Here is a 20,745-nt window from a genome sequence, read left to right on the forward strand (position 1 = left end):
TGAAAAAAATCATATCCTTAGTTGCAGCCATATGATCACCCAATACTTCTGACAGAACACTCTGTAGCAAGTTTTTAAATTTGCTAATGAGTAACATTTCCAAAATACAAGTTCCCAGTTACCTATTTCTTGATCACACCTCCAGCATTTGCTATCTACCCGAGGAAAAATTCTAAGAAGTCTGCTTAGAGTATAAAAATACCTGTGAAAACACTTCCAAGCAAATATCCTAAACCTTCTGGACTTTGCTGCATACTTGGGAGCCATACATATGTCCTCCAATTATTCTCTTGTAAATTGCTTTTCCAGTATTCCCAATGTTTTCTAACCTTCTCTCATTGATTCTTACAGTTGTATATGCACTACTAATTAGCCCTTTTCTAACAGCAGCTTCTTATCTAGATGTGACTAAGAACTCCACCTGATCAGAGCTTTCATTTTCAATTCCCCTCTCCTTTTTTCTTTGCCTGTACTCTTATCAATTCGTGGTAGGGAAGGCAGTGTGTAATCTGCAGTCCAAATGTCATCTTCACCTCATCCCACTCTATTGCCTTTCTGTCTTTAGTTATTTCTTGGCTCATTTGCCAGTTTTCTCTAGTAAATTTCAGCCCCCCTTGCCTATTTTCCATACCGTAATCCCTATTACCAAAATCTCCTTTCTTTCGTACTTGTTTTGGCTTGGTTCTTAGAATGCTTTCTGATGAGTATAAAATACAAGAGGCCAGATACCCAAAATGACAAAGAAACCAATGTAGCACACAAAATGTATTTAGCAGAAATGTAGAAAAATATGTATAAAGTGTGTAGTGCATCCCACTTTATACATATTTTTTTTACATTTCTGCTAAATACATTTTTCTGGTCCCTTGAATATGTTGTTGTTGTTGTCTTTCGGCTTTTCCCAGTTAGGGTTCGCCACAGCGGAACTCCGGTCCCCTAATGATTGGCAGTAGATTTTCACGAACGCTGAGGTGCCACCTCGACGTTCAACCTTCAACGAAGGCACGCCCATTTACGCATGTCTTTCGAATGCCCACCCAACTGCGGGGAGGACATGCAGACTCCACACAGAAGGCACTCCTCACACTCCAGCCGAGAATTGAATTTGAGAACCTCTTGCTGTGAGGCAGCAACGCTACCGCTGCACCACCACGGAAGTATATACTTTCTTTATATATACTCACAAATACCTTTGCACTTAAACATTATATGCATACTTATAAGTATACATATATATGTTATGTTGAGATGGGGCTCATTCATCTTTATTTAACATTGAGATTTTAAGTTGGTCACCACAATACTTATGTGTTTTACATTTTTTCAGGCTTGTTTCATATTACTTTTTTAATCCGCTTTTAAAATTCTACTCATTTAATTATACCTAATGTTGCACACACAAGTTTACATGTTTTTAAAATAGATTTGTTAGTTGTGAATTTGCTTATTTGTTTATTTGCATTTTCATTGACATGCTTGCAAAGAGACCTGCAAGGGTTATAGAAAGTGGAATATTTGCATAAATCTGGGTGTTTCCAATTGTCAATTTATCATATTATTAAGCAATTAAAGTGACTTGTAGGTGATATAAAGGATGCTACAGCTAGTTTTTTTTCTTTTCTTTGTTACATCTGAAGAAGTCTTGTGGATGAAAACGCCTTGTGAATATTTGCATTTATATACCAAATAAACAGCTGGTGCTTCCACCACAGACTGTGTTTCGTGCTTTGGGTTTGACTACCTGTACTTGGTACCTTTGTGTGCTGTATTGCTTTCTGATAAGTAATGACAACTATACATAATATTATATACATAATTCTCCTCAGGATCTGCATTCAAAGTCCCATTCTTCCGTTATTTCTTGAACTCCCCCCCCCCCCCGCATCATCATCTTCCTGTTCCATTTTAAATTATAAGCTTCTGCTTATGTGATGTATAAGAGCATTAACTGTGTAGCTCTTAAATACTTTCAAATCAGAAAATCCTAAACCACCTTGTTCTGTTGGGTCAGATTATCCTACTTAACTCTTGCCATCTTCCCCTCCTAGACAAATGAATTGAACTCGATTAATTGTTTTTCGCATCTTCTCTCCTCTCTTTGATAATAATATACCTGACCGTATATAAAATTAAAGGGACTAAAACATTTTCATTTTCATTGCTTGTATCTTATGGTTCCTAAGCAAGAGCTTCTGTGTTTTTGTATTACCTTTTGTTTAGTATCTTCCCCACATACCCTTAGCTATTGCAACAAAAGCCTTTTTTCATCCATACTTCTAAATGCTTAAATATGTCATCTTGGTTGCTGTTAGGTCCATCTGGCTGCCTCACTACCTGCTTTCTTGTAAGTAATTTTTCTTATCATGACCCCATAAATATGGGTATTGCTGAACCAGTTTGTTTATAGGTACATAATTTATGACTATAATCTTTAGTTTTATCTTCAGTAATTGTATATCCTGAAAAGACATTATACTGTCTCAAAATGTTCCACAACACTGAAATGTCCTTTCTGGATTTATCATGTGCAAATTAATATATTCTGTAAATAAAGCCAATTGTTCTTGAATACCATGCCAGTTTTATCCTTAGATTCCTTAGTCCCTTATTTCTTTTGCCAGTGGTTCTAAATATAAAACAAATAAAGGGGAAAGAAGGCACCCTTGCATAGTTCCTCTTTTGAAACATAACTTATCAGAGAGGACCCCCTCACACACATTAAATGTTGCCTCCAATCCTTTATACATCATTCCAATTAACTTTTTTAGTGCATCAGGGAATGCAAATGCTTCCACTGCCCTACTCATTAAATCCCATCTTACTCTGTTGAATGCTTTCTCTGCATAAAGACCCACCAACTACAGTGGTATTTATTTAATTATGTTTGCCTGTCGATCATCAGTGTTCTGCTAATGTTGTTAAATGTTTGTCTCTCCTCCACAAAACCACATTGTTCCATATCTATAATTTGTCATTCTTTTAGCTTGTATAGACATAAACACTTTGTAATCATAGTTTAAAATTGAAGTGGGTCTGTATGAAGCTGGGTCTGATGGGTCTTTACCATCCTTAGGAAAAACATCCATCACAGGTTTCTTCACAGATGATGGTGCTTCCCTATCTTTTAAAATACTGTTAAGCAAACCTTTCCAGATCTTTATCACTTTCTTCCCTTCTAACTTCCAAAGTTCCACAGGAATACCATCTATTATTGGAAATTTCCCTGAAGATTAATTATACATAATAATTTTTATCTAATCCCCTCTTAACTGTTAGATGTGAGAGTGTTCAATCTCGCCTTTGTTCTTACACATGGGTTCGGAGCCGATCCTCGGCTCCGTGCCGGCCGACTGCAAGCTCTGCATCGAGAAGAAGCTCGAGGACATCTAATACCCACAATCCCCCTCTGCCTTTACCTCAGATCTAGTTTGCCGCTGCTGCATACGCATCGCTGGGGACTAGCTCGAGGCTTTTCAGATAAGAATTTATCTTTCTGTTTAGATTTTTCAAAAAAATTACTTTAAATCTAGTCAATGAAAAGTTAGAGTAGGTGTGTGAGTGGACTTCGATATCTCGGTTCCTTAGATTAGTTACTTAGTTAACTAAAGGGTACAGAGTTTTTCGGGGCCTACCACCCCTACTTGGATTACTTGACTAAGTATTTGTTGTAGTCTGCTTTATTAAGGATTTGACACTTATTACCGGATTTGACCTTTTTCATTGGAAGTGACTTTTATTTACTGGACTGTCTCTCTTTCTTGTTATTATGTCAGAAAAATTAAAATCTGGCTTCAAACGTTGTCAGTGTGGCCAAAAGATGTCGGTCACAGACAACCACAGTTCCTGTGTCTACTGTCTTGGCCCTCTCCACTTACAAGAGGACTGCTCTATTTGTCACTCTTTTAGTGGGAGGGTCATGACAGATAGGCGCAGGAAACTGATGGACAGAGGATTGCTGAAACCCTCTTTCCAGGAGGCTCTGGTTGCTTCAGACCAGGCATCCAAGTCTTCGAAGGGGTCGAAGGCGTCGGAGCCAAAGTCATCGGCTCCGAGCTCTTCGGGTCTAGTTTGATCACCGGTTCCACAGACTTCGGGCCGAGTGTTCAACTGTTGGCAGTTTCCGAGCCTCGAGTCTTGGAACCGGTGACGGAGCTCCCTCCACCGACTCTGCTGAGGTCGGCTCTGTCTTCGATCCCTTCGACTCGTTCTTCTAGGCCCCTTTCCGACACCGATGTGGACCGTGTGGTGCAGAAACTGATGGAGCATACGGCCCTATCCAAGCTTATCTCGGTCTCATCTCAGTTGATGTCGAGACTTGAAGGCCTGCCACTATCTCCACCTGTTCCTCCTCTGAGACCTGTCCAGTCTTCGGAGCCGGAAGAAGCTGACCTGATGATTGTGGAGCCCTCGGTGCCAGAACCGTCTTTTTCTCGGTCGGCACCGTTCACCTCGACTCCATCCGATCCGGTACCGGAGTCTCGGGGCCGAAGATTCGTCCTTGGTTCCGGGACCGAGAGTCGGACCGATGTTTCGGTTCCGACGCCTCTCGGGCCTCGCACGGATCGATTCGGTTCCGTCCTCGGGTCGGTGCCTTCGGCTCCTGTTTCGGGATTCTTCCCATTTCTTCGAACCGGGAGATACCTCGACTCGGGACCCGGGGCCTTCGACCTCATGAGGAAGGTGTTGTCTACCCAGACAACCACATCAGCAGGTACAGCTTCTCCATCCCACAAAGGACCGTTATCTTCCTCTGCACCCACGGCCACGTCCAAGCGTCGGGCACCAGTGTCTCAGCCACCCCTGGAGGGTGCCCCCTCTTCCTCGGAGGCTTCTTCGGATGCTCCCCACGAAGAAGTTCCTAGGAAAAGACTGTGTAAGAGGAGACACTTGGATTCTCCACAAGAATCCTTGACATCTGATACTGACTTAGATGAGTCAGAAGGGTCCCCCAAGTCACCTTCAGAGGATGTCTCTTTTTCTGACATCTTGGAGATCCTTAAACAGAGAGGTGACTGGCAAGCCCTCCCCCCTTCTGAGGATGAGTCAGTTTTGCTGAAGGCATTTGGTGCCCGTCCTTCCTCCTCCTGGGTCACTCCATCCTTTGATGAGTTAATGGAATTGATTGCTCGAAGGGCGTGGGAGACTCCTGACACGGTGGAACCAGTCCCTAGGAAGCCAAATAAGTACATCACAGCACCACAGGACAAAGCTTACCTCACCAAAGGAGTTCCAGTAGACGCCATGGTGGTGGCAGCGGCCACGAAAAAGGAGATGTCTGAGTCTTCCTCATCTGTCCATCCGCCTAACAAAGATTCTAGGACCATGGACAGATACGGGAAGCGCATTTTCAGTTCAGCGGCTTTCTCTATGCGTTCCCTGAACTATTTGACTCATTTTACACGCTTACAGAGGGATCTAGTCAAAGAGTTGGGAGATACCCTCCAGGGTGCTACAGATGCTACTGTCTCAGAGAAAGTTACAGCGCATCTCAACACCCTTACGTCCATTGTGAACTCGTCCATGAGGCTGATATCCTATGCAGCCGAAGGATCGAGTAGGGCAGCTGCTTCAGCGATTGCTCTTCGTAGGCAATCCTGGATGCGCTTATGTTCATTTGCGGAAGCCTTCAAGTCTTCCTTTACTAACGCCCCATTTGACGGAGCCACACTTTTTGGCCCTAAAGTAAAGGAGACCCTTACCCGGTGTGAACAGGAGGGAAAGACTCTGTCTGCTGTCGGAGTCCGTTTTTCCACCCCTTCCAGACCGTACCCCAAAGGGCAACGTGGTGGGAAAATGTGGTTTCAAAAACCCCAAGGATCTTTCCCAAACACACAGGGTGATGCCCCTCTAGAGGCAGAGGGGGCAGAGGTGGAAGACGCCGCCTGGCGGCAGAGGGGTCCGCAAAACCAAGGTGACAGGGATAACCTCCTGGCAAACCTTTTCAGCACTCCTGAGAGGAGGCCCGACTGTCCTGCTCTGGAGGCAGTCGGGGGTCGCTTAGCTTTATACCCTCAGGCCTGGCTAAACCTTTCCTCAGACAATTGGGTAAAAAGCATTGTTACCAGAGGTTACAAAATCCCATTTCTATCCACCGCATTCCAAAAAGAAAGCTCCCAGATGTACCACCCCATCTGCGAGAGCCAGCAGCTACAGAAATTTCAAAGCTGCTAGAAAAAAGAGTCATCCAACCAGTCCCAGCGGACCAAATAGGATTCGGAACTTACTCAAGGTTCTTTTAGTTCCAAAGAAAACAGGGGACTGGAGGCCAATTCTGGACCTAAGCCATCTCAACACCTTTGTCAAGAAGGAAAAGTTCCGAATGGTCACGCTTCAATCGATCCTTCCATTCTTACAGAAGGACGACTGGATGTGCTCAATAGATCTGAAGGACGATACTACCACATCAAAATGGCCAGGGCGTCCAGGGATCATTTGCGCTTCCGGCTGGGAGCCAGTCACTATCAGTTTCGAGCCCTGCCCTTTGGCCTGACCACAGCCCCCAGGGTCTTCACCAAATGCATGGCAGTGGTAGCGTCTCATCTGAGGCGCCTAGGATTCCAGGTGTTTCCGTGATTTGGACGACTGGCTCCTGTCTGCCACCACCAGGCGCCAACTGATACAAGCCAGGGATTACACCCTACAACTTTGTACACACCTTGGCATTTCAGTAAATTTCAAAAATCGTTGCTACAGCCATCACAGCATATCTTATTCATAGGAGCGGAATTAGATACGCGTCAGTTAGTTCTAAAACTTCCTACAGAAAGAATAGTAGCACTTCAATTCAACATTTCCCTTCTTCTGTCGTCCAGAAAGTCCCCAGCAAAAATTGTTCTGAAAGTTTTGGGTCTCATGGCAGCTTCTCTCATTGCGATACCATTGGGAAGACTGCACATGAGAGTGCTACAATGGCTTCTATTTGCACAATGGTCATTCCAAGAACTTCCACTGACTCACGAAATATTGATAACGAAAACATGCAAATCACACCTAATGTGGTGGTTACAGACTTGCAACCTATCCGGCGGAAGACCATTTGTGCTACCCACACCGTCAGCGACGATAACCACGGACGCTTCCCTGATAGGGTGGGGGGGCATCTTTCAGGGACAGACAGTCCAAGGCGAATGGACCAATCTGGAGTACAATCTGCACATCAATGTTCTGGAGTTGAGGGCAGTGTTTTTGGCGTTGCAACACTTTGCTCCCCTTCTTCCTCCAGGGACCATTGCAGTTCAGACAGACAACATGTCCGTAGTCTGGTACATAAACAAGCAAGGGGGAACCAGGTCTTACCAACTATGCAGAGAGGCCATGAGAATTTGGCAATGGGCAGAGTCCACCGGTCGCTTTCTGATCGCAACGCACATCCCGGGGTCATCCAACGCCATAGCCGACAGGCTGAGCAGGGCAATACTATTGCCTCACGAGTGGTCCCTCAAACAGTCAGTTGCGGAAAGGATTTTTCGCAAATGGGGCCAGCCTACCTGCGATCTGTTTGCGTCTCCAATGAACGCCAAATGCAGGAGCTACTTTGCCCTATTACCCCCTCCAGGGAAAGTCCCCAGGGATGCGCTGGTGCACGATTGGCCCCCGGGTCTCCTATATGCTTTTCCTCCATTTCCCCTGATTGCAAAGTTTCTACAGAAAGCAAACAACCTCCAGAGGACTATAATTCTCATTGCTCCGTTCTGGCCTCGTCAAATTTGGTTCCCCTTTCTATTGCATCACCGCATTCGGGGACCTTGGATGCTGGACCCAGAGCCAGATCTACTGACTCACTCGTCAGGAGTTCCTCACCCATCCCTGGAATCTCTCCATCTAGCAGCTTGGCTGCTCCGCTTCCCTTTCTAGCCAGGTCAATTCCCCTTACATCGGCGGTTCAAGATATTTTGGTAGCTTCTCATAAAGTTTCCACTACAAAGACTTACACCAGTAAGTGGAAACGTCTTGTCTTCTGGGCGGAGTCACATCAGTTGGACCCTGTTACAGCTCCGTTGAATAAGGTTTTAGAATTTTTGACTGAATTATTTCAGGAAGGAGCTTCCCCGGCTACCTTAAGAGTACAGTTAGCTGCCATTTCTAACTATCATGTAGAAGAAAGTGGTGCACCTATTATGGCTCACAGACTTTGTAAAGCCTTTTTAAAAGGTTCCTTTCATATCAGACCACCAGTCAGAAGTCCGACATCACCGTGGAATTTAAATTTATTACTCTCTAAATTGATGTTACCACCCTTTGAACCAGCTTCAAGTTGCACTTTGAAATTTTTGTCATGGAAAACGTTATTTCTAGTGGCTATTACATCTGCTAGACGGGTGTCTGAGCTGCAGGCCCTTTCGGTCAAACATCCTTATTTAATTTTTCATTCTGACAGAGTATCCCTACGCACTAATCCATCCTTTCTTCCCAAAGTTTGTTCTACTAGCAATATTAATCAGTCCATCGAATTACCCACCTTCTTTAAAAATCACTCTAATAAATTAGAGTATATGTTGCACAAACTAGACGTCCATAGACAACTCAGATTTTATTTGGATAGAACAAAAGATCACAGGAAATCTGATCAACTATTTGTAGCTTTTGCTGACAGCAGAAAGGGTCTTGCAGTCACGAAACAAACTCTTTCGAAGTGGCTAACTGACTGTATCATTTATGTTTATGAAGCTTCTGATCAAACATTATCAGCAAAACCCAGAGGACATTCTACCAGATCAATTTCTACATCTCTGGCTCACGCAGCTCGTTTACCTTTAGACACTATTTGTGCGGCTGCTACTTGGGCTAAACCACATACATTTATATCTCATTACAAAGTGGACAGGGTTTCTAGGGATAGGGCAACCTTTGGTTCCACTGTGCTCAAGAACGTTCTCCCTTGAGTTCCTCAGGATCATGGAGCTAGGGACGCTGCCCATGTGTAAGAACAAAGGCGAGATTGAACACTCTCACATAAAGAAGTTATGTCCTTACCATAACATTCCATGTGGAGTGTTCATCTCGCTTTATTACACTCCCACCCTTAGGAAGAACGTTCGATTTGGTGCCTGGTCTGGAGTATTCTCCTTCTGCTGTTGCAGTATTACTGTTACTATCATACACTGGGTATGTTTGTATATATGTATTTTATGTATATAGTTGGCATGTGTGCGTGCTTTATGTCTGGTTTGCTTGCAAACTAGATCTGAGGTAAAGGCAGAGGGGGATTGTGGGTATTAGATGTCCTCGAGCTTCTTCTCGATGCAGAGCTTGCAGTCGGCCGGCACGGAGCCGAGGATCGGCTCCGAACCCATGTGTAATAACCAAGGCGAGATGAACACTCCACATGGAACGTTATGGTAAGGACATAACTTCTTTTTATTGATACTCATCTACATCTAACCTTGGCATAATTAAGTCTTTCATAAATATTTCCATTTGTGCTCTTTCTTGATTTCCACATTTCTCTGCTTTATACAAATTTTCATGAAATTACTGAAATGTCTCTAAAACCTCTGTAGGATCTCTGGTTATTTTTCATGCTATATGCTCCCTAAGTTTGGCAATAGCCTTTTCTACTTTCTGATGCCTAAGTTGTTGTGCTAAAAGTTTTTGTGCTCTGGAGTTATTATCAGAAATAGTTGTCTCACAGTCCTCTTTCTAAACTCATACATAGTATCAAGGTACTCCCTTATTTTCTGTTTGGCACTCTACATATGTGCCTCCTCTTGTTCTGTGAGATTCCTGTTACTCTGCAGGACTTCAATCTTTTGTCAACCCCTCTAAGTAGTTCCTATTACTTCTTACCCACATCTTTCTCTTTTATTTGTACCCAGTTTTTAACCTCCATTTTCATTTTGTCACACTCACTCATTCACTATAACTTATGAAGATATTGCTGTCTTCCCTAATAAATCTTGAATAATTTCCACTACCCATTCCTTAAATTCCTCTCTTTTTTTAATGGGCAGGTAGGAAAGCACCAAGGTCTCATTTGTACTACCCTTTTATGTTTTTTTTTAATCGGTGCATAATCTGAAGTAGTTATTAGATGCATGCCAAAGCTTTCAATTCAATGCAAATGTTCTTGTGAAATATAATTTCTACGTAGTCTACCCCAGTTATTGTACATTTAGGAGTAATATGTAAATTCTGTCCAAGGTCCTACTACTGAATTTAAATATTCCATAACAAATATTTTTGTAAATTTCTTCAGAAATCTGCCCTCTTTTGCTGTATTTTCCCTTCTAGGTCCCCCTGATACATCCTCACTATTGCAAATCAAGTTCTAGTCCCTAGCTGTAAGTCATTTTCCCCATTCAAAGCCTTGCCAATGGCCCCTTAATACCACAAATCTACCATTATTGTCTTTTTTTCTCTTATCTTTATTGGAGACCCTCTAACAATTAGTATAATCACTCTCATTTTCCTTTGTCCCTGATATTTTGTTGAATATCCATCCTGAAATCCTTTTTTGTCAAATCCACATTCTTTTCTTTCCAAATGAGGCTTCTGTAGCATTGCTATTTACACTCTGTATTTTTAATATAATTTGATACACTTTCTTTTTGTCTGTACCTGTAATGCCCTTTATGTTTCAAGATAATATGGCTAGCATAGCCATTATGATATACATGACAGTTTTTCTGAATGTGTATTCCCAACCTTTGTGTTACATGCATACACTAATGTATGTCAGGTTGATCCTTTGTACATTTGTTTCTTATCTCCATTTGAACCTATGTCACATTTCAAAAAATGAAGTTTAACACTCCAGACAGAAACAATTGCCCCAAGTGATTGTCGTCTGTTCTTTTCTTATCTCCGTTCTACCCCAGATGTGGAAAAACATTTTGTTTGCTTTCAGAAAACATTAACTTTTAGCCCTAAGAAAAAGTACACAGCCTATCTTTAAATAAAACTAAATTGTACACTGTTTTTGTAAATACATTAAAGTATTATGGCTGCTAGGGAGGCTGCTATTTGTTATTCATTTCCCATAATTTCAGACTTTATGTTTTACTGGATTGCTTGCCATTCTCCCTTTAAATTTTGCATTTCCCTCAGCAAAGAATTTCAGAACTCTCAAAATTAATTGCTTGCGCATGCAGACAGTTTGTCCTCATGTAAAAGTAGTCAGCAGTGAAAAAAAAGCTAGCAGTGTGTACATGAATCTTTATAAATTTGACTTGGAGCAGAATGTACTGAATTTCCTTGACTAGCCAACTTCAACTTCAGATTTCTTGTCTCGCACTGAGAATATTTGCCAGTGGAAAAAATACAAGCCAGTAACTTTTCACATGCAAGACACTTAGCATTTTTCATGGTTTTTGTTATTTTGTCGTATTTGTAAGCTTATATGCATACAAAAACTTGTTTGTAGCGTAAGGCAAGGACATTAATCTAGACATCCATCCTTGTAAAAACAAGAGAAATTACCACCTTTGTTCTATGTATAACACAATCATTACACCACCCCAGCATCCCAAGATCATTGCATTATATTAGCTTAAACTTGCTTCTGTAAAGTCTTTATTCTCCTGTTATACTGTAAAACCTACATTTCTTCCAACTAAGGTACTTGTTTACTTTAAGGTCTTTGTCACATACAACACTCACGCTATGCAAAACTGCTTTACAGTATAACATGCAGTTTGTCATGTGTTTTTTACAAATACTAATAAGAACAAAAATTGTTTTACTTAGTTACTTTTTTCTCTTTAGTGCCCTTCAAAACATTAAAGTCATAAAATGCAGGATTTACGCTTTACAGTTCACCATACATCTCAACCTCTTAATGCAAGAAATCTGGACAAATCCTAAAGTAATGCAGTGGCACAAAGGTCCAAAAATAGTGATGAATTTTAAATATTCCTCTTAGAAACTTAGAAAATTGCTAGAATAATAGAATTTGTGTTACATTCCAACTTATGATTCATATAAAGTCAGAAACTGAAATGTATGTCCTTAATTAGTGACTTCAGTCCTTGGCGATTTGCCAGAAAGCCACACATTTTATGAGGAGCAGACCAAAAATATGAGACAAAATTTGGACATTCTGTGAAAAGCTGGAAGTTGAGAGGTACTCTGTCTTTCCACAAGTTTAACAGTCAAAAACGTTCAGTTTTTCCTCAGCTGCTTTGATTTGCAAAACCAGATTTTATAAATTGATTGGTGCTTTATAATATTTATTCACTAATTTCATTGTTGCAGGTGGTCTTCCTCATAATCTCCACCTCTCAAATCTAGACTCTGGTTCAAGTCCTAGGTATTTGTGATTCTTCTTGCCAGTTCCTGTGCTTTTTTCTCTTTCTCTGTCGAGCATTTTCCTTTGGAAAAGGTTTCCTTGGCAAAGTCTGAGAAAGAAAACCAGAATCCTTTTCTGTTTTCTTATCACTTTTTGTTGGATAAACTTTTTTAATTTCTTCTTTAGCCTGTTCTGCATCAAAAATGTCTTTGATCCTCCAGGAAGAATTACTCTGAAGACAGCTGGATACAGCAACTTCCATGGCTGCTTCATTCAGCTTGTATCTCGCACCAACCCTTCTACTTTCCCCGATTGCTGGAATAAATTTTCTTCTCTTCTGCCTGGTGTAGAGTGAATAATAACTTTCTGCAAACACACTGCTGTCTCCAGCATCTTTACTAATATAGGTCTTGGCTGCTTTGTCATAGCCATGTTTGGAGCACATACTTGATGCTCCCTTTCAGTTAACAAATCATACAGTGCAACACCAGTCCACCTGCTTATTTGTGCTTTCATAAAATTAATGTAGTCTGTTCTTATCAGTTTCTTTGGTACAGTGGAAAATCTCAGGTTTTCTATGCATATTCTGTCGTCTAACTCTACAGTTTTTTTGAAACTTTTTTTAAAGCCTCATACTCAGTCAGCCTTTTTTTTTCATTTCAACCTCTGATTTTTGCAGTGTTGTCCATTCTTAATAGCTAGTTACATAGTCTTCTCTTTTAACAGACTTTTGTTGTTTGAATTGATGTATTCCTTCAGTGTTTTATTTATATTAATCACCTCTGAGTACACTTGGTTTATTTTTTCCTCTAAACTATTTGAAGTCATCTGTTGAAACAATGTTTAAGCTTGAACTGCTTTTTGCTGAACAGCTGCAGGATCCTTCCCAGACAGTATTTTTTTCTTCAGCTTTTCTGGTTGATTTTCTTTTAGAATCTCCAATTTTCTTCTTTGCTTGCACCCAGGCAGTGTATTTATTTGCCAGTAATCAAATTTTACCCAAATAATAGTTTCAATGACACTCTTTTTCCTCATTTTTTCTGTTTTCACAGTGGGAGAGCTGAAATTTAAGCTGTTGATCAGTGTGCAGGTATCTTGTTGTTGTTTTTTTTGGCTTTTCCTGGTTAGGGGTCGCCATAGCGGAACTCCGGTCCGCTGATGTTTGGCAGTAGATTTTCACAAAACGCCGAGGTGCCAGCTCGACGTCCAACCTTCAACGAAGGCACGCCTATTTACGCATGTCTTTCGAATGCCACCCAACCACGGGGAGGACATGCAGTCTCACACAGGCACTCCCCACACTCCAGCCGAGAATCGAACGGGAAAACCTCTTGCTGTGAGACAACAACGCTACCACTGCACCACTGTGGTATATTGTGCAGGTATCTTGTAACTCCCCAAAATTCAGAATTTTAACCCTTCATGCCTTACTACCTCTCTTGTACCCTCAGGATCTTGAGAGTTATCTGTAATCTCAAGGATGACCATCTTCACCTCCATACTCACAAGGACTACAGATACTATCTCAGATTCTAAGTAGGGAGTTGTCACTATCAGTTTATTTCCTTGCTTTTTGGTTAGCTACTGTTCTTAAGGTTTTGGCAAAGTGTCTTGACTCCAGAAATTGCATATTACAAAACCATGGGCTTTTGCATTTATGGCTGCCTCGTTCAGGCAGTTTTTCCCAGGAGAAGCTTGGTAGAGCCATTACTTTCACCTCTAGAATGATTTCAAAGTCCTGGGTTGTGCTTCCGTACTCCAAAAGAGAATCTTACCCCCTTCCAACAGAGTGTTTTCTGAGCTCTTTTAGATTACAGATGTCAAAAGGCCTATGTGCCACAAGAGAAAGTATAGAAATACTTTCTTAAACAATAACAGAAAAAGAGGGTGCCAGCCAGAGTTTGTTTCAAGGTTCTGGAATACATGACCTCTACCCTTTTGATTGTACCTTTGGTCAGATTGCACATGAAAAGACTCTGGTGCTACTAGAAAACCATCTGCAACCAAGATTTTTAGTTCCTTGAAGTGATTCCCATGTTACCCTGTATACCCAAGGAACTAAAATGCTCCCCCAACTTAAGTGAGACTAAATGTAAGACTTCTCTTTATTCAAGAACCTCCATCAAGACACTTACAACAGGTAATTCAGGAGTAGCCGGAGGAGCATACACATTGAAATGTCAAGCCAAAGGACTGTAGAATTCATCCCAAAAAGAAGAAGCATATAAATGAGAAATAGATGATGGCCTTATTCTGACTTTCTAGGCTTTAAAATCAGTTTTAACCTGGGCTGTTTCTGAGGACCACATGACCAGAGCTGTGGTCATGTGGTATATCAGCAAGTAGGGATGAACACATTTTAATCCACTTTGTAGGCTAGCCACGAGTGCCTTTGACTTAAATCTCTAGTCCCAAATAACTCTGAAATTAATGTACATTCTATCACATGAAAAACACAGTTTTAGATCAGCTCAGCAGTTCAAATGCTAACCCACACAAGTTGGTACACAGGAATGTCTTCTCTTAGTGCACAGTGTACCATTTTGCATCAGCAAAGAATAGGCAGTTGAAAAAGTTATGCTCAGGAACACCCATCAAGGGCTTGGGAACTGGATACCCTCTCAATGAAATAGATTAGTCACTTGCTGAATACATTCCATCCAAACTCCCTGCTGCCAAGCGCAGTCCAGGAGGTAAAAGAGAAGAGGCCAGACAGCATTGGTTCTTCCTCTTCATGATGATGTCAAGTGGCAAAATCTCTGATTTGTGTTGATAGGTTGTCAATTCATTAATCGAATGCCAATACACCAAAATATGGCTGAAACAACTTTTGGTGACCCTTGAAAGTAAGTTGTTATTGCAGAGAGTACGTTTGCCTGCACCACCCACACTTCCCAAGCTTAAATATACCTACTTTGAGATCGCACAACTGTGCTGTTGGTAAAAGTTGTTTTTGCTGTTTTATTTTGATGGATTAGCACCGTGCTAAAATCCACGGTGGTGGTGCTGTGGTAGCGTTGTCGCCTCACAGTAAGACGCTGTCCAGTTCGACTCTCAGAGCGTCTTCTGCATGGAAACAGGCACGAATGGGCGTTCCTTCGTTGAAGGTTGTGCGTCAGGGCTGGCAACTCGGTATGTAAAAATCAACTGCCAATCATTAGCGGACCGGAGTTCCGCTGTGGCGACCCCTAACCGGGAAAAGCCAAAAGACGCAACAACAACAGCACTGTGCCAAAACATTATGTTAACACATTCCTAAAATGTCAGCTACTGCCATTTCTAGTAAACTTAGGCATGGGAGCTGTCATGCATCTGATGAAAACACTATAGTTGACTGCCTGGATAATCTCACCTAATGGTTTCAGAATCTTTGGTTCTACTTCAGCATTGCAAAAGTGAATCTTACCCTTCTCTCTTCATTGGCTTGAACTTCCCCAGTTTCTGCTATGTTATCAATTTCATATGCTACACTCTGTTCTTTATAAACCCTCCTTCTGTCCATCTCTATCTTCCTTAGTCTCCATCTACATCCCATCCCAGACCCTCCGTACTTCTAACCAACAATTACTTGATATCTACCACCCAAAAAGGTCAGTAGGCAAACTACTCTACAAACACTCTCTTGCCCATGCTTGGAAAAAACTTCCCCTTGACTTACGTTCAATCTCCCACACCTCACACTTTAAAAATGAATTAAAAGCTTATTTTCTCAATTCCAGAACCTGCCCTTGCCATGACCCTACCTAGTCTTCCTTCCCTTTATGCACCCTCAAAAGGACCATACTTAGTACCTCATTACACCTCTCTCTCCAATGTGTCTACTATGCATTTGCATAATTTTATACAAACAAAAAATGTTTATTGTTGACCTGTTGAACTATATCATTGTAAAGTTGTTACTTGGCTTCTTTTTAATACAACTTTAACTTTATGCATGTAACGCAACATATGTGAATCGTTTTGCTATAACTGCTATTATATCAATATTGTTTAAAATTGTACTTGTTTTAAAATATACTACTGGAGCTTTTCTCCTCGGGTCTCCACTGAAAATGGGCCACAAGCCCAGATGGACAAACCCGGTTAACAAATGTCAATAAATATATTACCCTCTTCAAACAGAGTGATTTTCCTTGGCTCTTTGTTAGGCACTAGTTCACTGAGTATGTGCTGAATATTCTTCAGAATGACAGAAGAATCATCCAAAATCCTGCTTAGATAAATGGAGGGTGGTTTCCAGTTAATGCCTCGGAAAAAATGAGGATACTAGCACTGTACCAGCTTCCATGATGCTCAGGTAACTAAATGAGCTCTTTAGTACAGGATTGGCCTAGACCTCAACTAAGGTACGCCTTTCTGCCATTAACAAGTTTCCTTCTTTTCAAACCGTTCCTAAAGAGTTTATTGCATTTGAGGCTACCAAGAAGAATTGGTCCTCTTCCTTGGGAATCAGGAATCGCATCCTTGAAAAAATAGCTCAAGCAGCTTTTGAACCTGCAGCTGTAGCTCCTAAATTATCTGACTTGGGGAAACAGTTTTGCTGGAAGCTGTCACATCTAGGAGTGCGTCAGGACCGTAATCACTCAATGTGCAAGAAGTCCTTCTTAGATTTCCATATGGACTGGGTAAGGTTTAAAGCAAGTAACTCCTTTATACCATTACAAAGACATGCATCTGGAACCTTTCTCCCCGGGCCTCTGCTGAAAATTGGCTTTGTTCCAAGCTGGACTTTCCCAGTTAACAAATGTTAAATAAAAAAATTAAAAATAAAAATACCTAAGGTAGTGGTGGAATTCTCTCTGTATCAAGTCCACAAAGCAAGAGGGAAAGACTATAGCACAGATGTCTTCACTTCTGTCCAAATATTTTAGTTATGAGAAGGTCAAATCCGTTATTTGTTTCCTTTGTGTTGTCAAAAGAGTCTCAAAATGGCTAGCGTACTGCAAAATGTTCTACTCCTCCCAGGGGTAAGAAGGTAGCAGGCTGTGTTAAAGCTCATAGTGCAAAGAGCAGAGTCACAACTATGACCTTCCTTAAGGAATCCAAAACACAAGCTATTTTGGAAGCCGCTACTTCAGCATCCATTTACATCTTCTTAAACAACCACATGGTATGCATTGCTTTCAGCATTAGAAGTGGGTTTGCTACATTCATAGTACAGGTTTGCTACAGACTAACCACTTCTTTCTCAAGTTAGAGCTCTTGGAATCATCTCAGTAGTTGGGACTGCTGGAGTAGTGATCTCTATGAAGAATATAGTACAGTTGTGTAAGAACATAATATAATATTAATGGAACATCACTGTTGCAGTGTAGCCTCCCTCCCATCACCTACCCCTCTATTTCTCTCAATATTGGACATTTTGGCTATGGTGGTGTAGGTTGGCCTTAGTTGTACTGAGATAGGATAGGCTGTCTTTTGTCTTACCCTTCTCCCTTCACTTTTCAGGTCCTTTGTCGTGCTCATGTTTGAGTAGGAGTTGGAGAGCCATGTTTCTTACTACATCCCTTTAATTTAATTCATGAGGGTATCTTTCTGTAAATCCTTTGTTTCCCTGGAGCATTATACATCACTTTCATGGTTCATGGTCTAGTTCATTTGGGCAAGAAAGCTCTAATATGAGCATGTGCAGATGCCAGTTTTATACTGGAGGCATCTTGATATCCATGAGGAGAGGGCATACTGCCACACCTTGAATGGGAAGGATTCTGCAGTGTGGAAGTCAGGCTGGACGTCTGGGCCTTCTTTGGTGTGAAGGACTACTGCAACTGCAGTCTGCTTAAACATATGCTTTCATGGTAAGTTGTTACACAGTTCTATTTATATCTCAGTGTACAATGTTCAGTATATGATCTGATGTCAATTTTCATTCATTCCTCAACAGTTGAGTTCTGATCTGATCCTCAGATCTGACTCAGCTGTTATTTTAGTTTGTGGCCACCAAAAAGCTGTCAAGCTCCTCCCTTACCCACAATGCACCAACCTCTAGCATAAGTCAGATCTCATTTGCCACTTTCGTGTTTTAACATACTTACCTTGAATTCTTGACCATCTCAGTACTGAGACGTTTATTTTTTTCTTTTGTTCTCTGTGAGATATTAGTTGTTAATTTCTTCTTTCCTTTTCCCTCTTACACTTTTTTGGTGTAGTTCTAATTATCACTGTTGGTAATTTTTCTTTGTTTCTTTCCTTACTAGTTAAAAAAAAAAAAAAAAAAACAAACTACTTCCTTCTACTATTTTTGTATTACTATTTTCAAAATATCTGCAAAAGGCCCTTCTGGCTTTAAAAAGTGCCAGAAATATGGGCACAAGTTGCCTCTTTCTGATGCACATGCTTTGTGTGTATACTGCTTGGGCCCAGACTGTCTTCAGGTAGACTGGTCTATCTGTAAGGCCTTCTACTCGTGAGCAGTCATGGATAGGAAAAATAAATTAATCTCGAAGTATTGCTGTCTTCATTCTTTTCTGAGGCTCTTTCTGGGACTCAGTCCCCCAAACCTAAGTTAAAGGAGCCTTGGAGCCTTCAACTAAGTATGCAAGGCCTTCGGGATCTTCGACTCTCTCATTGGATCCTACCACAGTACCACCAAAGAAAAATCATAAGTCAGATCAGAAGTCTGCTCCTGCTCAGCAGGCATCGGAGTTGGCAAAGGCCTGCTCGGATCTGAGGCCTTTGCCCATGACCAGGTTTTCCCCCTCAATAGACCCAGTACCCTTTAGAGTACCTTCCACATGTCTTCAATCCCTCAGGCATTCTAGGTCCCCATTGGTAGCTTCTTCTCGTTCTTCCAGGAGTCTGATGGAGGCTGATGTGGACAGAATGATAAGGAAATTTATCTCAGCTCAGATACAGATGGGAGTTCTTCCAGCTCCTACCACTTTGGGTCAGGAACCTTTGCTTGTACTACTTTGTCAATTTTGGCTGTTTCTCCGATCTGACCTACTGTTTCGGAGCCCTTGGATCAGAGTTTTCTGAGACCTTCTGGATCAGATCTGAAGATGTTAGTATCTTTGGCTCTGAGGCTGTCTGAGTGCACTGGCTCCTAGGATTTCGAAGCCAGACGACTCTTGGAGCTGAAGTGTTCCTGTCTGATCTGAAGAGGCAGAGTCTACTCCAACGTTTTCAGAGTCGTCTCTTTCCCTCAGAGCCTCTGCATTGGACAGCTGAGCACCAACTCTGCCTCAGGTGGACTGCCTTCAGGACACAGGGAGCCAGTGGAGCAGAAGCGTGGCTTCTCAGCTCCATTGGCTTCCTTCTCCCCAAGGCATTTTGCCTTTGATGTGGTAGACAGAAGGTTTTCTGCTTTGGTAGGACAGATGATTCCTACCACCTTTGGATCTTCCCTCTGGATCCTGTGTGTCTCTATGTCTAGATCCCCTTCATTCTACTCCACAGGGACAGCCAGCCCAAAGTCTCCACGTTACCCAGCAGGGTTTTACAGTCTTTTCTGACACTTCTCCAGAGTACCCAGATAAAGAGGTCCCCAGAAAGAGGAAGTGCAAGAGGAGGCACTTGGACTCCCTCAGGAATCCGTCACCGAAGATACTAATTTTGATGAGGGGGAAGGGACCCCAAGATCACCACCCGAAGGCGTCTCGTTTGGAGACAACCTTGTGATCCTTAAGCAGAGGGGTGATTGGTCTATCAATAACCCTTCCCTAGAGGAATTGCTATTCCTGGAGGCCGTTTGGTCTGGACAGTCTATCTCCTGGGTAACTCCACCTGCCAGCAAGCTCATTGACTTGATCTCTAGCTGGTTGTGGAAGGAGCCACACAGTTGAGCCAATCCCCAAAAGACCGGCTCGGGTTTTGGCACCACCTGTAGCAAGGGAGTTTGGCAGAAAGATTCTGCCTGTAGATGCTGTTGTCATGGCAGTGGCCATAAAGAAGGAACTTTTGCGGAGCATAGTTCCTCTATCCATCCCACTAACTGGAAGTCTAGGGCTTTGGACAGATTTGGGAGGTGTGTGTATGCTTCAACGACCTTTGCCCTTGGATTGCTGAACTACTTGGCACACTTTCTTTAAGTCCCTTTGTAGTGTAGTAAACTGTCAAAATCCCTTTCTGGGACCACTACTGCTGAGACTCGGGCTTCTGTAGCCTCACAGTTGGCAACCCTTCAATCCATTTCTAATTCATCCATGAGGTTTCTCTGTCATGCAGTTGAAGGTACTTCAAGGGTGTCGAGTTCAGGCATTTCCATTAGAAAGCATGCCTGGATGCACTTGTGTGATTTTGCAGAGCTCCTTTTGATGGCATTTCTTTGTTTGGTCCCAAGTTAAAGGACACACTCTCCAGGTGTGAGAAAGATGGAAAGAGTCTGAGTTGGGGTACGTTTTTCCACCCCTCAAAGAACCTTTTCTGAGAATCAATGAGTTGATCAAAATACATGGTTCAGAAAGTCCCATGGTCCTTTCTAAGGTCCATGTGGAGATAGCTACCCCAGGGGTAGATGGGGGAACTCAAATGGAAGATGCTGCCCATGCCGCAGAGTGAGAGTGTAAAGAACAGGTTAA

The 20,745-nt window shown here is 42.0% G+C and overlaps 1 protein-coding gene across 5 annotated transcripts in view; it reads left to right on the forward strand.

The window, feature by feature from the left end:
- LOC122796474 (tRNA selenocysteine 1-associated protein 1-like) overlaps positions 1-20,745 on the forward strand; it is a 632,772-nt gene that overhangs the window by 155,158 nt on the left and 456,869 nt on the right. The gene's annotated exons all lie outside the window — the stretch shown is intronic.

The sequence above is a fragment of the Protopterus annectens genome, chromosome 3.part0 (genome assembly GCF_019279795.1).
Source record: "Protopterus annectens isolate FY-2018-M chromosome 3.part0, PAN1.0, whole genome shotgun sequence".
Classification (NCBI taxonomy): domain Eukaryota; kingdom Metazoa; phylum Chordata; order Ceratodontiformes; family Protopteridae; genus Protopterus; species Protopterus annectens.